This window comes from Netta rufina (genome assembly GCF_964035555.1).
Source record: "Netta rufina genome assembly, chromosome: 10".
In the NCBI taxonomy this organism is placed as follows: Eukaryota; Metazoa; Chordata; class Aves; order Anseriformes; family Anatidae; genus Netta; species Netta rufina.
In genome coordinates this window covers 18351727-18365875 of record NC_140133.1, presented here as the reverse complement: position 1 = coordinate 18365875, position 14149 = coordinate 18351727, and positions in this window count along the sequence as shown.

Below are 14149 nucleotides of genomic sequence, written 5' to 3'. Positions count from 1 at the left end.
GGTTGAAAATAGCCCTGCACTCATTCAGGAAAAATTCCCTTTCTAGTTAAGCAGCTGCACCCGGGTCATTGATGGATGCCGCTGCTGGGGGGCTCTTCTTCCCCAAGGCAGCGGAGCATCCCCCTTGGACCCGGAGCCCCGCAACTCTCCCAAATTCTGTGCAGAAACCCTCTCTTTCCAAAACAGGGCAGGTCCTCATCCTACGCTGTTTCTGGAGCATTAAGCAGCAAAGAAAAATGCCTGTGTGATAGAGATTCAGAGTCGCTAACAAAAGTTAGCAGCAGGGATCTCCACGGGAAAATCAACACTTTCTCTCTCTTTGGCCACCAGTGATAACCTGCCTGCCAGCACACCTGCAGGTATCGCTACACCTCTTGATTAAAGCAAGGATATCACTATCCTATAGCCCCAAATTAAAATTTAGATTGTGAATCTTACACTGGTTAAGGCTGAAGAAATAATGCATTGGCCACCTGAGATTTCAAAGATGTTATTCTTCCCCTTGTGCTTAAAACAGGCAAGGACAATAAGACCCTTTTCTTCCCTATCTGCCTTTCAGTGGCTTATTATTGGGTGCAGATTTAACAAATATTGGTCATTTACTCACATAACCAGTGGCACACGTTTTTCCAAAACACATCTTATTGGTGTGTTTCCCGATGCAGGTGTGTTTAGTTCCCAGAAGCAAATAGGGCTTACAGAGCCCAGGTGTGAAGGGCAGATGCATCCCATGGCAGCCTCTGGCATCAGGGGGTGCCTGACCCCAGCCCCATCTCTGTCCCCCCACTGTGGATGAGCAGGTCTGGGGAGCTGATTTGGCCCAAAAGTCACGCACTGCTCGTAGGGGAGGAGAAACAAATATTTGCCTCTGTGTGGCACGATCTCAGATAGCCATAAAAAGCGTTATTTAAAAGACTGAAAGATATTTATTTTAAACTGAAAGCAAAACAAAGCAAACATTACTTAGCGGTGTCTATTTTAATGGTATCCCTCTAGGCTTGCCGAGCGAACCTGGAACCGTAGCAGGCATTTTTATCTTTCCCTCTTCTAAATAGCAAGTTAAAAATTAACTGCTTCATCTTCACATTGCTCACTCCTTAAGTAGTTTAAACTTACTTTTAACTGTTACATGCCAACAAAACAGGTTGCTTAATTGATTTGACCTTTCACAGTATTTTTTAATTTTCAATCTTAGTTTCATTGTTCCATCTGGCACTTTAAAACGGCATCTGGTTAACTGTACTTAACCAGCTGATCACTGTACAGTTATTTTTAAATGTAATGTATGCTTAAACAGATGTTATTTTTATAGATGTAGATCTAAACTGCACTTGTATACGTGCTATGTCTGCATAAGCTCTTTCTGCAATTCAAATGTTGACACCAAAAATTACAAGCCAGAATGCTTATGAACTTCACTATTATGTTACTGCACTTTTTTGCAGCTTGTTAGGTAAACATCAATTCAGTTCTTTTTTCTCTGTTCATTGCACATAAATAAAACATTAGCGTTTAGTTTATAAAGTGATGAACATTTTGCTGTGTTGGATTTAGCTTTGTAAATACAACTGCTGTCAGCAAGAAAAAAGGATTTATTGAATAAATAATAAGAAAGCTAAAGGAAAATGAAAGTATATATATTATGCAAAACATGGTATCGGTCCGCAGGTCACATAAGGGTCTTTCGACACAGAGACATCCCATGTAAGAATATTTAATAGCAGTGTAGTTTTGCAAGATACTGTTAGTCTCCTGAAGCAAGAGCAGATTGGTAAAATGCAGCACAACACTGATAGCTGTAATTGTGAGCAGTAACTGGAGGCTCAATTTTTAACATTGTGCAGTGAAAAGCTTGAGTTCAAAGGTCCTCTGAAGGCAAGAGTTTGACGGAAGTGATAAAAATGGAAAGCGAGATATGACTGGTCTAGTAGAACTAGCCTGGGCAATCTCTTAAATAAATAAACGTATTGAATGATTACAAACTTTTACAGAATGTTGCCTGATTTTACAGTTTCAAGTAATTTCATCTTTATTAACTAAGATTAAGACCACGTTCTTTCAAACATGCTACAGAAATTAGTGTTAATTGCCAAGGTTGGGACAGAATCTAACCCAGAATACATATTTTTCCATTCATTTAATGTTTATAGCTTGCTTAATAAATTACAGTTTTTGAATAGATGCATTCATTAGATATTTCTGGGAAACACTAAATGCAACACATAAGCACCCAAGTCTGAAAACCCAGCTTGATTTTGAGAACAGCAAATTGAAAAAGTTTTTTAAGCAGGGATTAATGAGTCCTCCAATATACAGTATCTTCTCTTCAAAAGAACTTAAAATGCAATATTAAAAAGAATTTGTACAATCTGCAAGGGCGTATGCTACTTTGCACAAAGGAAGTGGTGGCAGCGCTGAATATTTCACAGAGAACTTTAAAGTATCATTCTCAAGGTTAAAAATTGCTGTTATACATAATACCTCAGTAATTGATAGACATTTTCTCTCTCCAGAGCCCATTTTCTGTGAAAAACACCACATAACATCTGTTCATAAACAGTCCTTCTGTGAGAACACTGACACAGGTCTTGAGCTTCTACTGGCTCAATTCCCCTGCCATACACAGATGGCACGAGGTATTTATACAGCTGAATTCTTTGTAATACAAGCTCAACTATATCTTCAGGTAAGACTATGGGCAAACGTGCTTCTACTATTCCACTGACTTACCTCAAGTCATTGAAACAGTTCCCTCTGACACAAAGACAAATTGTATCCTACCTTTACGCAAGTGTTTTGTCTCAAAATCACCTTCAGCAATCACCACAGAACTCTATAGAGATAAGGACATTTTGGGACACACAGAAACGCCAGGTTTGATGTTAATGAACCAACAGTTATTAAGATGCAGAACTTAAAGCTATTCTCTAGGACTGTGATGTATGATTTTTTTTTTTTTATGGAAAGTATTTGTTTTTACAGTATAATACCTTGTTCTTTTGCACGCAGAATGTTAAATAAAGAGACAAACCCTGGCACTCAACTTTCACACACAGCAACAGAGGGTGTAGGTTAACCACAATTTTCTATAATGTTGCGTTAGTTATTCCCTGCATGAAACTCTAATGAATAAACCTTATAATGCATTCAGAAATTGCTTTCCTATTTGTCTGCACAAAATTATGGAAGGCTTCAGCTGACTTCTGAAGAAATATAGGTACCATGACACCATCTGCCACAACACATCCGAGTCCTACGCACACATATGCCCATGCTTTGCCTGTGGTCTGTATACACTTAAGAAATAAAGTGCGTACATGGAGATTTGCAAGGTGAGAGACTTGAAAACTAGAAGCTCCAGAACCAAGGACAGCTGGTAGGAGTTTTGAAGTGGGGGGGAAAAAAAAAAAAAGAAAAAAAAAAGAAAAGAAAAAAAAAAAACAACTTTGGCTAAAATTTCAAACATACTTAATTGACTCTCCTTCAATCTTTCTTTCCATTCCTCAACCCCCCTAGCAAGTTCCTGAAGTCCACGTCAGTGATTTAGGAGAACAGCATCTACATAAAGGCATGGGAAAAAAATCAGAATTCCTGACAAAAGACCTCTTTAATGAGGATACATACTGATAAAACTTTAGGAAAAAAAGAGGCATATTTTAGGTCATTCTTTCAAGCAGAAGACGTATATACCTGCAGGGGGCTGGCGACCAACAGCTTAAACGATACATGGATTCTTATTTTACCTATGGAACATTTAATGAAAAGGTTTCTCTGGGAACTACTCATCCTGCAGAATCAATCAAAATGTACTTTCCCCGTTCAGGGAAGGAACAGGACAAATTTCACATAGCCTATGTCTGTGCACTGGCTGGGTGACTCCAGGAAGGTGTCCTACACCATGGAAAATTCTTTGGTATGGTGTGATGCTATCACAAAATTAAAGGTAAAACAATGGTCCTACTGAAGAGCAGCAAAACTCCTGTTGTGTGCAATGGGGCCTGGGGAACCCTCCAACAGGCACAACACAACTCTGCTAACCCCAGAGCTCCATCACCACTTTTGTCTCCCTTGATATCTTTCAAACACTGAAGACAAGGCTGGATTTGTATATTGGCACTCACAACAACGTTTTGATTTATAGATAGGTTTAACAGAGAAGGAGGTGTCCATTAGCAGGGAACAATATACAATTACAAGTTTTAAGAGTGGCAGTTAAAACAGAAAAAAAAAAGAATCGGGTTGCATTTCAGTTGCATCACAGACACCCTGTGCAGTACAGGCATGTCACCGAACTGCACTGTATTTCTTCAGCTCTGCCTATAAATGGGAATATTACTAATGCTTCCTGCTCTCAGGAAGAAGTTGTGAAATAAGCCCATTCATGTTTGTGACATGATTAAATATTACAGCCATCAAAAAACCATAAATATCATGTCCTCAGTAAATATCTTTGTAATTCCTTTTTGAAATTTGGTGGCTTCTCAGTTATGCTTGCTTTTTTCAGTTGAGAAAATTACAGTTAAATACAGATAAGGTTAAAGAGAGATTATGTGGAAATGGATGCTACTTGCATTTTTTTTTTTAATACACTTTACTATATAAGAATCAAGTCAAAATGATACCAAATGTATCATTCAATTTAAATATCCTGCTTGCTTATGGCCAGTAATGTGATCCAGTGTATTGTAAGCAATGTCTTGACACAGCATATGTGATGAATACAACTGAGTGTATCAAACACCAACTGTACTAAATCCTCGGTAATGCTTCCTTTTTGTAAGTTCTTTATGCTCCAGTAGTTTTCATTTTTATGATAAGTGTGAACCAAACCAACTCAGAATATGTTCCACCAAGTGCTTGTCCTTTTACTAGGATCAGACACCTAATATTTACCAATTGACTGGTGGAATAAATAATACAGAGAATACTTTCATAACACTATTATTAAGAAGAAAACATTATTTTCTAAATATAATCAGACCTGCTCCTTTTAGCACTGCATTGTTTTTTTGTTTGTTTGTTTGTTTGTTTTTTCCCTCTTTCTGAATTCTCCTCCCTGCTAGCAAACATTATTTCACTCAAATGGTGTTTTAACTGCACTGAGTGCATGTTATAATGATCATGTCTTTAGCTTTTTTTTTTTTTTTTTGCTTTTGAAGTTCTTGTTAATTACAAAATAATATCCTGTTTGAAGAACACAGCTTTGATATCTCCCTCTGCATTTAGTAATTATAAACTTGTTCTCATTATCAAAATAAATTGCACATTGTTAGTTTGTTGTGTTTTCCTTTTTTTAATACAGGAAACACAGCTTGGGTGACGAGGTTTTGGTTGTGCATCACGCAGGAAGTAGGTGTCTATTTCAGAGCCCTGATGTCCACAATTAGGGCTCAGTAGTCCATGGCCACCAACCATCAGCATAAAAGCTGGGACCACATATAAGAGAGAGTTAGCAGTGCCTGGTGGCAGGGATGTAACCGTGGGAGTCCAGAAAGCCAGTCTGGTCCATAAATCCCACTGCATCAATCTATTTCCTGCACTGTGTTATAACCAGCAGAGTGAAACCCCAGCAAAACACATACCATAGCTAAAGCAAAAATTAACAAAAAGACTCATTTACATCCCTCTCTCATCAACATATGAAAGGGAATTGGCAATCTCTAAGCTTCGTATGTCCAAAAATGAGTTTTAAGTTATTCACATTTGCTAGCATCTTTGGGACTTCCGAAAAAAAAGATGTTTCACAAATGAAAGTTACTCTGACATCCAACAACATGCAACAAAACATACGTGTTTAGGCAATGCAAGTCAACAGAACTGCCACACTTGTATTGAAAACTGCTGAATAATTTTACTGAGAAGTTATCTGCTTATATCTTCTGATTTTGCTGCAAACAGCAAGATGACAGCTCCTGCTTTGCTAGACCTCAATATCACAGCCACAAATGCTGGCAGTGTTCTGCAACTTCTCCTTGATACATTGGAAGCAAGCACACAAACAAGGGTTAAATGAATGAGGTCTAAGGGAGGCCTGGGCAAAACTTACTTTAACTTGTATTTAGACCAGAATTTACCATTTGAATAACCCTAACATATACATGACAAAGTATAACGTATGTCCTTTTCTCTGAGCTGGCTTACAATACAGAGATTTTACAGACTGTGAAAAACTAAGTGGGAAATACAGTGTAGGTAAATAAGAGGCACATATTGGAAAAGGGTGATCTATTTTTTTTTAAATAATGCTTCCATGCAATCATAAAGCACTAGAAGGTTTGGATCCTTTCCCTATTATGTATGCACACACTGTGATGCAGAGGAGAAACGTTAAGTTTAATTAGTGCTGCGGACTCTGCAGGAATGTCTCGTACGTAAGAAAAAAATCACTTAAGTAGGTGAGCGAGAAAGAGATTTTATGTGTATATAGTTAGTCATATAGTTAGTCATATAGCTAAGTGTTTGCAAGTTCACCCCGGAGATTGAAGCCACTCCAGGACAAGGACCTCATCTTCATACCGGCGTCTAATGCACCTAGCACACTGTTAGTGCTATAATAAATAATAATAATATGTTAGCATTAGGTGAGCATCTCTCACATGATCAATTTCCTGCTGTTGCAGAAGGGTGAATGTTGGTGGACTTTGATCCTTCCAAGATTTTATGTTTCTATCATAAGAGAATCATAGCACATAAGCACATTTTTTACTAATGCAGTAAGAAAGGTGGTAATATATATTGCACTGACATTAAATGAATATTAAAAGGGATTGAAACCATTTCCACATCATGAGGGAAAAACCCTCCAAGAAATAGATATACAGCCGATATTCAACAAAGATATCACTTTTAACCTTCTTCATAGATTAAAAACTTTAATGCATCAGAAAGAGAACCTGGTGTTAAAGGTATACACTAAAGTATTTTAAAATGCAATTTTCACTGTTGTTTTTAAGTCTGTTTTTGCCTACTGCCTAATCTCCCCCTTATACACAATCCCCCCTATACACATACTCCATTGCTTTTCTGTTCTCCATTCTCCTGTCTCATTGTAAAATATCAATAATGTATTATGGTGCAAATCCTAAATGCACAATGACTTAGTTTGAAGAAAAAAGTGAGATACACCACTTATGTTTATAAATAATACAGACAGATGTTTCAGAGACATGCACGCAAAACACCTTATTTGTTGGAGGGCACCAGATTTGTATACATTGCACACTTGTAATTTACATTAGATTAGTATTTCTTTAACATCTTTACACAGCCGTATATTAAATTAGAGATTTCAAACCAGACTGAACAGTCCTCTTTTTACCCCTATTTTGTTGCATCTTGCCAATTCAATGTTTTATTATGTTTTCTGTCATAATATTTCTCTTGTCCTCAGAAAACATGTATTTATTCCCACTTGGAATATAGCGTAACTACTGTAAAGCAGTGCTCAAAAGATGACTGCAAATTCTGTCTGAGAATAGAAAACTTGAACTCTTCTATTATCCAAATATTTTTCAAAGCCTTCGCTTTTGTATGCATGTCAATTGACGCATAATGAGATCATGGGAAAAGCCACACAGCTGACCTGAACTTTTGGGTATAAAAGTATAAAACTATGAGATCTAATAAATCCAGTACATGACCCCGTGCAGTTTTTGGAGTTAAAGAACTAAATGCTATTGTGAGAGGAATGCAAGCCTACATATTTTTCCTGTAGCATGGCAGAGTTCAGATGTATTATATTTGCAGTTGTCTATAAATGTAGCAATATAGCATGAAGCATGTAGACATCTCCGGTCTCCAGCCTCACTAGCAGAATATCCTGACACCTTCTTGTCACACACGAAGCAGATATTATTTTCATGCACCAAACAGTAGGCAGGATGCAGCAACAGACTGACTCTGTGCTACCACAGCATGTCTGAGAGGCTGTCACAGCGCATACTTTGTCTGCTAAACCTAGCTCTTTCAAATAATGTAAAAATACATTGTGCTTAAATTTCCCACCTAGATCTTGCTATGCCTGGCTGCTAAACAGGGAGACAAAGTTCAGTGCATCATCTGAAAAATAATTTATACAGAGAAACGCTGCACTATAGTGGTTGCATATCTCAGCTGTTGAGCTCTGCATGCGAGACCAGTTACTATATTTAAGGGAAAATTTAAGATCCTCTAAAGATTATAAACTATCCTTAATTAACCCCCACAGATCCCATCAACACTGGATAGGCATGGATAAATGAAAGGCATCACTGTATAGAAGGGGGAAGCTATGGAAAAGAGAACTTCAGCATAAGAGTATTCAGGACCACCTATGTCCTCTGAAATTCAAGGATTATTTTAGTATTTGGGATTTGGGGTGAACATTTCAGAAGGGTACTAAATTCTGAGGGAAATGAAGGAGTCTATTACTGCTTGAAAACTAGTTTCTCTCAAACATACACAGAACAATCCTCTATGCCAACAGCACAATTAATATTAACTTAGAAGGGGGACAGTTTCATTGTAAGAATAGAATCAAGCACCAAAACACAGTATAAATGACAACACCCTAATGCTTGACTAATCCAGAATTCTAAAAATGATTTTTCATGTCAATTCTTAAAGATTTTTTAAAATATTTGTCATCTTTGATTTTTTTTTTGTATTCCATTTGTTTCCTATTTAACTATAAATAAATGGTGAGTTAATGGTTGCTAATACAAACATGTTATAGCATAATCAAAGTGTTTATTTCTTCTAAAGTCTTATCCTGTATACCTTCCTACAATTAAATAAATATCAGAGTGTGAGATAACAAAATATAAATACCTGCCTAAATTGTAAGTTATATATTCATTTTAAATTATGGAAAATTCTTCTCAGCCCTGTGTTAGCTAGTAGCTATCCTCAACAGTTGAATACTGTTTACTCTTTACTAACTAATCATCCTTCTTGGTCTTTCAAAAGTTCCTGGCATTTCACTAGTTTACACATTGATTGAATACTGTTCCCAGAACTGCTTGTGGCACTGTGCCAATGGCTGTGATAATCAGCTGGAAGATTTATTCCAGTTGAGGAGTGTTATAAACATAAGGATTCATAAGGCTCAGCGTTGAAAATGAATACTGATGCTTTCTTTGAGATGGCTGAAAACTTTCTGCGAGCCTTCAATAAGAAGCAATGATAGTCTCCTTCTATATACAGGCTTTGATTTGAAAAACATATTCATTAAACTTGATTTGATATAAATACTAATAACTATCAGAGGTTTTAACAAATTAAAATATAATTTTACAGTGGTATGTGCAGAGCAAATCATACATGAAAAAAACCTTAAGGAAATTCATGGATTAACTACTGTGCATGGGATAAGACACATTTGCTGCAACAGGATATATTATTATACTGGTAGATGGGTGGAGAAAGAATACAAAGGAAACTGAAAAAATTCAAAGGGAAGCAGCTGGCAAGTAAATGCACTGAGCCAGAAAGAAATAATAAGGAGAAAGGCAGTGAGTGGAAAGCGGAAAGGATAGTAATTTCTTAAATAAAGAAACAAGAAGTAGAGAGAAATGTAAGCTAAAGATGGGAACACTGAAACAAAAAAAAATAAAAAATAAAAATTAAAAACACAGAACAGCAAACTTTCCCAGTTAGAAAGAGGGAAATACAGTTTGCTTACTGGATTTAAATGTAAACTAATATTAAAAAGACCGAAAAGACTAGACTGAAATTACTGTAGACTTAATTAAGAGCCAGTGAAACCATAAAGCATGACTGAATGACGTTCATTGTCTACAGGGCTAAAAAGAGCTTACACAGAAATTAAAAGTAGTAGTAAAACAAATGAAGCAACTTCATTGCTTTGCATGGCGGCTGCAGCCCATGAAAAGATAGCAGCATCAGTTTAGGTCACTGCCAAAAGCAAAGCCAAAAGATTCAAAACTATCAATTATGGGTGTCCAATTTGTTGCATCTGAGAGGTGCCTTATGGGCTTGCAACTTTCTTTGCCAAATAAAAGATGACATTTTTCTTCTCAGTGCATGCAGTTGCGATAAACTACTCCTTGATAACCAATTCCTCAATGTCATCTCCAAAACTCTTTCTAGATGCACATTCTTTTCAGCAATGGGTTGTCTCCCTCCACCTTACAAAAGCTTTGCCTCCTTCACACATGTTCACAGTTACCCATATATCAAACATTCAAATAGGAGTACATGCAATTAAGTTTTCAACTGGTCATTAGGGCTTTCTGCACTACAAACATCTTTAAATATTTGGTCGTATGAAGTTTATTGGTACAACTCAAGGATAACAATTACCTAATATGGACTTCGGAGACACAGATGAGTATCCCATGATAATACATTCAGAAACGTGATGAAATAATATTCCTAAAACTTACTCTCTATTAATATGGCAAATGAAGTAAGTTGACCTCCATAAATACTATCCTCAATTTAGAAAAAAAAATGGCATTGGGGAAGATTTCAGGAAGCTCTGCTTTTGAAAACGTTATTTTTTCTTAACACCTTGTCTCAGAAACAGTTAACAATTAAGTATGTGACAGATTGCTAGACTGGAGATTTTGCTAACTAAAAATCACAGAAGCAGCATAACCACAACACAACCCCTACATCAAAAAATGTTGGTATATGTTGTACTGCTTCACTCAGAAGAAACCAAAGTGCTATATCCATGATGAAAGCCTTCTATGGAAACTCATGGCTTTCTCTCTGGTGCACAGGACAGATCCCCAGTATGGCAATTTTGGTCAGTCAGTGGCTCTCTGTGCTGGAGCCAGAGGAATGAGGTGTGTTAATGGTTATTTACGTGGGCAAGGTGGCATTTCCTGCTCAGTCATTTCTCAGCATTTTCCATGTTAAAAAAATAAAAAATAAATTGCACTCAGTAACATCCACAAGAGCTAACAGAAGTATACATTTTGAAAGCTGCCAAGTATTATGCAACTATAGGAAAACAGAAAAATGCCCACGGGTAGCTGGTGTCTGCCAATAGCCTTTGACGACAGGCCTGTTTTCTTAAGCAATCATTGTTGGAAAGTGTACCAAAAGCCTTGGAAAAATAGTCCATAAAAACAGAAATGTTGATAAGTTTAGCCATGAAGAAAAAGTTCTTCAAAAGGCAGGCAGCAAACAGAAGACCCCAATATTTTAATGAGCACGTGTTTTTAGTTGTTTGAAAAAAAAAGACATAAAAGCAATGACTTGCATGTTCTGTCCACATCCAGCCAACTGGGAATGGCTAGATGTTTGCAACAAGAAAAGGAACTGAAGAGGGAACGAGGAGAGATGAATTACAATGTTTACAATAAAAAGAGTTTCTTGGCAATACTTAATCTTTTTAGTATGATTGGTATAAGAATGAATTTGTGTCCTGCCTTTCAGAAAAGGGCAACACATTTTTAAAAAGCAATAGCAAAGCCTCCTTAGTCCACTTTGCAAAAGAGTTTTGGATGCAGACCTCTCATTACTTTTGAGTGTTCCTGAACCACTGGGACTCTGGTATTTTATTCTTATGGCAAAGACTCTAATGAGAACAGGAAATGGTGAAACCAATGAATCTTTTCCTTTGCAGTGATTTGAAGATTAAGGGAAATAGTGAGAACAAATAACTTACATAAGAACTTAAAGTTGTCATTTTGTGGATTTGCTCAATTGCCAAAGAAAGTCTTGTCAGAATTAGTACAATTTAAGGGAGCAGAATAAAAGTGTACTGATGACAGCACAGCCCTCTGAAAGGGTCATTAGTATTCTAATCCACAGACAAATACTGAAGATGGATGAGTGAAAAACAGTCTCTCTCTATCGGAGTTACCATAAAGAGGCCAAAAAGTAGGAGGGAACTCATTCATGTCTATGCATCCAGAACAACAGTGACTGTCTATCTGCTTTCTGTTGGTTAGATGAGAACCAAATCTAGACTTAAAACCCCATAGATACACAAATGTGACCAAAAAAAAGGGCTACGAGAACTTGGATCATTCCTCATGTTTCTGCTTGGAATTCTCCCAGGCATTCCCCATACTCTTTGAAGTACGGGTCCCAGAAGAGGATGTATTGCCCTATTAGTGGTCTTGATGCTGCTACGATGCAAGACCAATTCTCTACTGCTACTTCATATTTATCTTTTTCCTCCTTTGCCTTGGTGTTTTTTTTATGTTCACAATGTCTTTTCTATACTTAATGGAAAATGCTGCTGAAGACTCATGTCTTGGTTGGTAATACAATATATATACATATATATATATATATGTATATATATATAAAAGAGGGGAATTAATGATTTTTATTCTTACATAACATAGCTCAGGCACTCTGGATTAGGGGACGGGTGGGGAGGAAGGACAGGAGGGAAGAAATCTGTTCCATGGTGACCTCCTCTACACGAACATTGAAGTCATTATGATGCAAATAAAAATCAGCTCATGCTGTAGGCAACACTGCGGTGATTTTTTTGAATGGCAAAAGCTTCAACAGCAGCTTCAAGTCATGCTAAGAGGTAGACCCCTGGTAAAGGAGAGCTTGTGATCCCCAGGGCCTGCTATCCATCTTTTGCAGTCCGAGACCATACAGATATGAGACAGACCCAATTTGCCCTTCTTTCTTAATAAACATCTTCTAGAAATACAGTAAGTTTTAACCTTAAAATAAACGTATCTGCTATTAACATGCTGAGCTATACAGATACTCAGGTATTAGTTACCTAGGGTTATACTTTATGAGTCAGAGAGCCTTCAAGCTGAAATGAGGAACACCCAATCATGACTATGACTTCCAGTCTGCATCTGGTTTCACATTTAAAATATTGATTGTATTAGAGAGGAACTGTCAATGTCAACAAGAAGATCATTCAGCAAATGAGATCTCCAGAAGGGAACAATACAAACACATTTCTATGTTTTTTTGATGCCAGAGAAGGGGTATCAGATTCTATTTGCATTGCTGACCAATCAATATAATTTATTAATCTAATCTGTTGGAGTACACCACAGTGCATATATTGACATTATTCAGTGCTTTGTGAGGAAACAGATCAGAAACTATTGGAAGATCCTTAGTAAACGTTCACAGGTCATTATACTCGAGGATGATAGATACTTTAAAAATACTCTTTATTTGAAACATAGTAAACTAGACTGCCAAGTTTATCAATATGCCCTTAATTTAAAAGGTAAGGTGGGACAATGACTTCTGTGAACGATGTGTCACAGATACAGAAAAAATGGTACCGAAGGACATGCTCTCCAGTTTTTCCTCTGCAATTGTACTTGAAGGTTTATCAGCTTCATAAAAAGATTTTTTTTTTCTTTATCAAATGGTTTAATAGGAATAATGAAAAGGCCTTCTTGCTATTAATTATTAATTCAGGAAATATGACTTTCTAAGTTAAAGACTAATACCAGTTCTGCTTCTAAACAAGAGACTGCGAGTATCTATCACAACAGCTCCCGGCCCATTGGTACAGAAGATGTGGTGGTAGAGATATGGAGTAGATGTCTGTTCCTCAGCCCATTGCACAACACAGTGGCCTGCAAGTCAGGAAGAGATTCATCTTTAATTTAACCTTTTCTGCAGCTGGCTAGGGAGGTGAGATAGTTGATGTTTTCACTTTCTCATCCCTCTCTTTCCTTCTCCACATTTCTGTAGAGATTGACACAGAAAGGGGAACAGTGACTTCTGTGTTTTGGTCTTTCCCCCAGTTTATCTGTTGGGCAAGATAGCATATATATTAAGAAGGGAGTTGGATCATATAAGACAAGTTTGCATTTTGATAAAAATGCATTTATTTATTTATTTTTACCAAACGAAGGCAAGTACTCTTGATATTTGAACAATAACTGTTCTTGTTTCATAAGCATCCTTGACAGGATGAAATAGCCTGTTATTTAGCTGTTTACAGTCAAAGTAGACGTCAGTAAGATTTTTTTTTTGTCTTTGCAGTATTTTGAAATGGAAGAGCTGAGACCTCCATCTAAACCTAAACTACAACCACGCAAAGGATAACGTCGGTCATATCTGAAAGGTGTTGTCCTTCGCCTCTAATAGTATTCCTGTATTTTACAAACTGACGCTTAGCTAAATAATCCTGTCCATGCACCAGAGCAGCAGTTTTCACAGAAGGTGAAGGACATGTATAGCCAAGAGC